The sequence below is a fragment of the Acipenser ruthenus genome, unplaced genomic scaffold (assembly GCF_902713425.1).
Source record: "Acipenser ruthenus unplaced genomic scaffold, fAciRut3.2 maternal haplotype, whole genome shotgun sequence".
NCBI classification, from domain to species: domain Eukaryota; kingdom Metazoa; phylum Chordata; class Actinopteri; order Acipenseriformes; family Acipenseridae; genus Acipenser; species Acipenser ruthenus.
Window position 1 is genome coordinate 60,560 of NW_026707759.1, and position 8,130 is coordinate 68,689.

Genomic DNA, 8,130 nt, shown 5'->3' on the forward strand with positions numbered 1-8,130 from the left:
GTTAGACTGAACTGAAGGTGGCATTGTCATATGGTTTACATTGTTAATGTGCTCGAGATTTTTAAAAGAATTATTACTAATAAAAACTTGTAGATTATTTTTGGTGTGTGATTGTTTGGTTTCTCCCGGATAAAAGAGTTTGTGTGGGAACCAACCACTCGACGTCCTTGTCCTCAATAAACACAAGGTGGCCCAGTCAAATTATTAATATAGATTTAGCTATATGTATATAAAGACCTTTTACACGATCACATTTGCCCATGCATGTTTATGCTGTTCTATGTTGTTAAAGTAAATAAATACTGTTTGTTTTAAAACACATTTTTGGTTGTACCATTAGTTTACTAAGAGTATACAAACAACACGACACTAGTATCACGTGACACACTTGCAGAAATTGAATGTTAAGTAAATATAATGACGTGCAGTTGCGTATCATGACCACAAGGTGTCAGTAATAGATTTGCTAGTAACCCAGCAAACACAATGATGTTCCCAGAACGTTAGGAGAATGTTATTCGAAAGTCAGGATAACATGAAGTAATGTTTAAAGAACATTTTTTGGAAGGTTTTCGTAAAGTTACGAGAACGTTCGTAACTAATGTTATAAAATAACATTGACACTGCTTTCAGGTAACATTGCCAACGACTCAAAATGATGAGTTTATTACCAGTTAATTAGGATCCCTCTTGTAAATGTACTCCCTACTATCCTACCCGCCAATCTCCCGATCCTGCTCTCCTACAGCAGCAGCCTCTTCAATAAACACAAACACACAACTAACCCAATTACATGAGAGGATTCTGGAGATATCGAAAGCTCCGGGTACACAGCAACACACACACACACACACACACACACACACACACACACACACACAGGTATGGAGAGGTCACATGAGGTTTATTATAAATGCATCCAAAACTGATACTGAACTTGAAACCCAGAGTGTTTATAAGAATTCAAAAGCTCACCTCAGAGGAATGATTGCCCGGCTTCACTGTCAGTTCCACGAAGTTGCCTTGAAAAGAAAAGGGTTGGGTTAAAATGACAGTTTGGAGAAAGCACATGCACAAGTAAAAAGGTACGTTCACTTAGATTTGAATGAACATGAGCGTGATTCACCTGTCGCTCCTTTCCTCCTGTGTGAGGCGTGAATCTCAGCGTCTCTGCGATGAGGTCTTCCACGTCGCTGGCCTTCACACGTCTGTCCGTCCCATAAACTGCTTCTACAAAACAAAAGAGCTGGAGACAGAGATTAATAACCCTGAAAATAAGAGTCTAAACGACCGAAAACATCATCCCAAAAGCTTTGTTCAAGATCATTCAAATTAAACTGTACAATGCTCATTTGCAGCAGCTTTTTCATTTATGTTAACAATTGAATGAAAAAGTCTTCCCTCGATATGAATTTACATATTTTCATGAACTAAATTAGCCAATCTACCTGGATGAGCCTTAAATTACAACATTGGAATACAAGAAATATGAAAATGGCAAATCTAAATATATATATATGAATATACAGAGAAAACAGAATTAGTGGAAATGATTCTGCAGAGGCCAAGACCCTGAAAAGGCTTTTTTCCTTTCCTGCCTTTAGGCTGTATTGAGCCCAGAGGGAATGTGACCTCAGCGCCCCAGACCTGCCAACCTTGACATTTCATTTTGAGTAGCACTCTTTCACGAGGACATCTCGGCTTCCCCTCAGAATCACTTTAGGGTATCAAACAGCTAAATGCTACACTCTGGAGTGTTCTGAGGATGAATTTATCAGTAAAAAATATAATGAGATTAGATATGATTGTCAGTTTAAATTTAATTTTGTTTACCTTAGTATAGATGAAACTTTTTTAATTTATACCAACTGAAAATTATTTCAAGCACAGAAAAGAGCCATTTTTGTAGTATGTTGGTATTTTATTTACTGTCAAAACAAAACAAATTGAAATGTATAAGCTTCTAAAACAGAGAAACAAAGCACTTTCAAAAAAGGAAAACAAACCCTTGTAAATAGTCACTGAGTCTGCACCAAATGTAATAGCTATCCACAAAGTGAGTGTTTGGAACAGAAAGGAATCCAACAGGTCAAACTGCACTTTCAGATTTTGAATGTTTAGCTTCATAGGTGGCTGACTTGGCTTTCCTGAGCAAGGTGTCATTAAAGGTTTGTGTGTGACACACTTGCTGCTTCGCTGACATCATGGCTTTGTGCGTTACCAGTGATCTTAGCATGTCTGTGCTCAGGCTGGCTCTGTGTTGGGTTTTGTTTTTGGTCTCCAAGCTGAACACTCTTTCACACTCAGCATTACTGTGGAAGATGACCAAAATGCCGAGCGCGGTAACATTACAGTAATGCCCGATTCTTTTGTTCCGGACAGAAATATAAAGTTTCCTTCTACAGGATTCCTGCTGCTCCAGACAGGAGGGTAAAATGGATTTCAGCGATTAAAAGAGAAAAAAAACGAAAAAGACTGGACCCATTCGTTTGTAGTGAGCGCTTCATAAAAAGTTAATATCAGTAAGCATATATCAGTAGTTCTGATATTACGTTATTATTATTAGTCGTAGTAGTATTAACCTGTCAAAACCCCAGCCCCTCACAGACAATTTCCGCCTGGGGGGGGCTGTGCCCTTAAATAAATCACAATATCTTCTAAAGTATAGACAGCACAGGCATGGTTCAGGGCTTGAATTCAAGGTAACCCCTTGGGCATCAGGACTGAAACCTCAGGTGTGATAAAAGTCTTACTCAGTACCACACTGGAAGGAGATATCCAGAAAAAACACATAAAAAAACAACAAACGCTTTTCATTTTTTTATGTTCTATAGTCATTTTTTCAACTTGTAGGATATGAAAAGAGCCAGATTTTTTTCAAGTGCTTCACCAACATGTCTACTATACTGGGTAGAAATTGTTTGAACAAAGGGATCAAATTCTACAGGAGTTTTTACAAAGCTAAGCCCAAGGGTCCCCAAACCTCTCCAAAAATAAACATTGTGTAAATCTTTATGTCCAGTGATACAGTAAGTTCTAAAAGGGATGTTAACTTCTGGCACCTCACAGGCTAGCCATTGCCACAAGCATTAGCTAGTATAAGCCTCTTTTTTTTATCCTTATCTCATTGAAAGGGGGTGTGTTTGTTTGCACATCGATTACTCTGTGATGGATTGGGCTACAAACAAAGTCAAGGTATGAATGGAAAGCTTGTGACCTCCCCTACAACGTGATCAGGGAGACCTCATCGTCATCAGGGTTGTAAGACCAGAGCAGCAAAACGCAAGCTAGTCGATCACATTTGTTTTGGAAGCGTGGTGTATTAGACACATTGCGAATGGGATATCTCAGCGGTGAAATGACGGATTTGAAAAATTCCTTCGCGGTTTGACGGTAGGAAAACAACGATTTTGATATTCATCATATTTTTTTTCTCTTTTGCTTTTGTAATAATATTACAAATGATTTATGAAATATGATGCGTAATTGCAGTACCGTGTCCCGCCCGCGGGACCAGGTCCCACTTTAACGCTTACTTGTATGACCGTTGTTTTCATAAATATTTAGCTATACAGTTAAACAGGATTACACTTATGCGGGTCGATTATTCCCAGTCCTTACATAAAAAAAAAAAAAAAAATTTTTTTTACCGTTAACAAAATCGATAATGCTACATTAATGATCTTACTGAACTTCAATATAAAATCACAAACCAGTCGTTTATGACTTGTTTAGAGCACAATAAAACGGCATTCATCTACAATGTAATTGTACGCTACTTGCAAAGTAAACAGAAGCTTTACGTCCCTTAACCACATTAACAATGTTAATGCTGCGCTCATTTTTATAAAATCGAATTTTACTGACATCCCTGTATGGTAATATGCGTTTGTGAAAAACGGGACAATGAGCCAAAAACAGAATATTAAACTTCAATATTGTACTATATTATTATAATAAATGTCTGTACTTACTCCCTCGCCATTCTTGTAAAATCCTCATTTAGCTGTACTTTCTATTCATGCGATACAGTTATCCAAACCGAGCTCGTTTTTCTTTAAAACGCAAGTGGGTTTTTTCCCCTCCAGACAAAAATGAATGCTTAAATAATGCATTAATTAAAAAACAAAAGGTACCGTAGCCAGTTTGAAATAAATAATTTCCTCACAAGTCCCAGTACTTCACACTCCCTCCAGTGTGTCCGAAACTAGCAGTTGAAATGCAAGCGAGTCAGCTCAACAAAGCCTGATAGGCTAAAGTAGCATGGCAGTGATTATATAAAGAAACTGGGTGAGGATCTGTCAGTCAACCCACGATAACATTTTTTTTTTTTTTTTTTTTTTTTTAAACTCAAAACCTGATTGGTTAATCTATCTTGTTTGCCTTGCCCTAATAACGGCCCTGATTTTAGATGCAACACTTTAATTACAGGCAACATCATAGACGATGAGCGAAATATGGATTGCGTATTATTGCGTATCATCTCTGATAAAAGCGTACCCGCGTATTATCAACTCAAAATGCATAGCGGAAACGCAAAATGCGTAGAGGTTAGCAGGTCTGCAATAAACTCATTTGTAAGAGTTAGTAAAGAATGGCGCTATATAATCTAAGGAAGCTGAATGTGAACTCCTAGCTGGAGCAACGAGAGAGGGAGAGAGGGGGCGGGGCAGAGAAGGAGGCGGAGACGCTGCTAGGCAACCGGCTCCTGAACATTCCACTCCGCTGAGCAGAGACCGTTAGGATTTAAAAATGCCAAAGTTCCGAGCGGCGTCAGGCGCTTCGTTTAATTAACACACCGTTGCTGATATTTTAATTTTGAAGATAACCATATTTTAAATACTCAAATAGCACTGTATTAAAAAGCACTTTACTTCAGTTCCAGACCGTTTTCCAACAAATAAAATAGGTACGTATTTATAATAAGTATATTTGTTATGATATTAAGAGTAAACGAATGTGGTACAGTTTGGTGTATCATGTATTTGTTTATAAAATGTATTGAAAATGATATTTCAAAGTGTTTGAGGTGCAGACTCGCATAGGTGATTTGTAAAATCCAGTAGTGTTGTAGCGGTCCGTGTGTTTGTGTTGAGAACTGAGCAGCTACGAAATTACTGTGTTAGACACAATTAGATTCATATGGAATATAAACTCAATGGAAACGCAAGGCGCACTGAGGAATAAGCATGTATGTCTGTGTTAATCACTTTATAAAAATATTGTTCTTGATTATCCTTGTGTCTTTTTATTGCCTTCCCATACAGACAACAGCCTGCCTCAGAAAACAAGCAGACGTGCATCACCTGAGCGCCTTCAATCCAATGGTGAGCACCATGTCTATCACTGATTGTTAACAATCTTCAAACTCACAACTCCTGTATGTAGAAGCATTTTCATTAGCAAAGAATACTTAAAAGATGCAAGTTCACTTTACCAGCAGTGTGCACCCCGCTACCCAAAATGATATATCACACTCAAAAAAACAACAAATGTATAAATACAGATTTCATTCTTATGCCATTCCCCGATCCCGGACAAGCAGACACACACAGATTGAATAAACATTCAGTTATGAGGTAGTTTTATCTGTCCATTTACAAAAAGAAAGTGAATCAGTTTTTAGTTTGCAGTTTCGTTTTTGAAGCTAGTGTGGGTGTTGAACCGCTTTCTGGCTGAGTGAAGTTTAAACAGCGTGTCTTACTACAGTCAGAGAGAGAATTAGGGTAGGGTGAGGGAAGGGGCCCCCCTTAAGGAAAATTCCATATCTGTCATATAAACAAATGTACATTTCAACCCTTTTAATGTTCTAAATAAACTCATATGCAGCCTCCATATCTGAGTATAAGCAGGAGTCTCTAGTGATATCATAAATGCACAAAAAAACAAAAATCACATTTCTGAGAAAGGGGGCTTCTTACCCCCACATGCCACTCCAATATATGTTCACTCAAAAACACACGTCACTCAAACATTTGAACTATACACTTCCATGTCCAGAAAAAAATTTCTTCAACTTAACTTTCAGACAAAATTATCTACACTATATTTCCAGTGTGGGATATCTTATTTTAATATTTAATCTCAAAGAAATCAAGCTGCAACTTGTCAATTTACTCAAACATTTACACATGTGTTAAGTTTCAGTTAGCATGGAAATGCCCATATATATACACACACACACACACACACACATTGTAAATGTAGTCTACCTGCTGAGGTTTACTTTTCACACTTTTAACACACAGAGCCAGACACAGAAAGGTACTTTAGCACTTTTATTATTTACAGTAACAAAGAAAATAAACAAAACAAAAACCAAACTCCTTTTCGGAGCACTAACTAAAACTTCCTCCGGCAACTAACTATGGCTGGACGGCTAAGCCGTTTACCAGTCAAACCAAGCCCCTTTTTAAACACACAGTTCACACACAGTGCCTTCAGGGCTCTTCAGCAGCTGGCTTGTGCTTCTTCAGCCAGTCTGCCTACGGCTGCGACTCCATCAGCCCTGACTGCAGGGCTTCTCCTGCTCTTATGCAGGGCTTAGTTGGTCTCAGGTGCTACCCATTTCCTCTGCAGTCCTGTTGCCTTCTGGGTAATGTAGTTCTGCTGGTTCCTCCAGGACTACATTTTTTCCTCTTCCTCCCCCTACTCTGCCACAATATATATTTGTGTATATATGTATTGCACTTTGTTCCTTATTGCTATTCATTTAATAGCAGTGCTATATGTGTCCAGGTTTATACTGTAGTAGGGAGTTCACTCAATTGCAGGAAGGTTCACATTGTGTGTTTTTCACATCATTTCATGGAGTTTTGCTTCAGGTTATGCCAGTGCAGATTTATTCTTTTTAATCTACACATTTGTTTTTGTGTTGCATTTTATTGTATGTGTAAAACACTGTAGACTCAATAAAAGGAGTAATGAAGTGGTGCCCCTCGATGTGCTATCCTCTAGAATCACCGCTGTGCAGGGCTTTGAGGTTGTGTTACTGGTAATATGTAGGCCTGGTGATTGCTTTTGTTGTTTTTATTTATATTTGAAAGTCATCTTCTGGTACCATTTCACTGTGACAGACACGTTTACTGTGAAAGATAAGACCCCATTATTAACACATCCCATTAATAATAATGAAACAGATCTGTTAACACGATAGCAACCTAAACTAAAGCTTTAACAGTATAGCAAATAGAGACTAACAATTGCAAGACAATAGCATTTATCTTTACCATGAAGCCTCCCACTTCACACTTCAGAATTGGGCACAGACACAGACGCACACTCTTTATTGCTAACTTCAATACATAATGAACTTGGTGTGTACTTTCTGCCGCTGAAATGCAGGCGAGCCTGCATCCTTTTGACAGTGCTATGGCAGGTGAGTCAGTCCCAGTGTGGCTCTACACCCTATTGACAGTGCTATGGCAGGTGAGTCAGTCCCAGTGTGGCTCTACACCCTATTGACAGTGCTATGGCGGGTGAGTCAGTCCCAGTGTGGTTCTACACCCTATTGACAGTGCTATGGCGGGTGAGTCAGTCCCAGTGTGGCTCTACACCCTATTGACAGTGCTATGGCGGGTGAGTCAGTCCCAGTGTGGCTCTACACCCTATTGACAGTGCTATGGCAGGGGTTCCTATTCTTTCCCATCCTCTGTCCATACAGACAGACACACACACACACACACACACACACACAGTGTCAGTGCTATAACACAGTGTCTGTGTATTACTAGCTTCAGTACCCCAGGATTTTCAATCAGGTTTAAAGTATGTGGCTCTTACAAGGTGGGGGAGAGTGGGAGAGGGGTGTCCCTGTCCCACTTGGACATTTTTGAAAAAGGGATTAAAATGGTATTTAATCCCAACACAGTGTGTTACGGGACTCCAGTATACAGAAAGAAAACACAAGCCGTTTATTTTATGCAGCTACATCGACTTTAAATGCATCAGCAATCTAGTAGAGAGAGAACAAAATACAGTTCCATTAGTCTATGTGAGGGCAGAGGCACACACAGAGACACAGGGGCACACAGACACACAGAGGGACACAGAGGCACATAAAGACACACAGAGGGACACGGAGACACGCAGTGGCACATAGAGAGACACACAGGGGCACACAGAGGGACA

At 39.2% G+C, this 8,130-nt stretch overlaps 1 long non-coding RNA gene across 1 annotated transcript; it reads right to left on the reverse strand.

Annotated features, from left to right (window-relative positions):
* Positions 1-691: 691 nt before the first annotated feature.
* Positions 692-4,241, reverse strand: LOC131728247 (uncharacterized). The gene is made up of 3 exons (XR_009322603.1): positions 3,975-4,241; positions 1,127-1,246; positions 692-1,022 (listed from the first exon to the last, which is right to left on the reverse strand). It is a non-coding gene; the product is annotated as an uncharacterized LOC131728247 (long non-coding RNA).
* Positions 4,242-8,130: the final 3,889 nt, after the last annotated feature.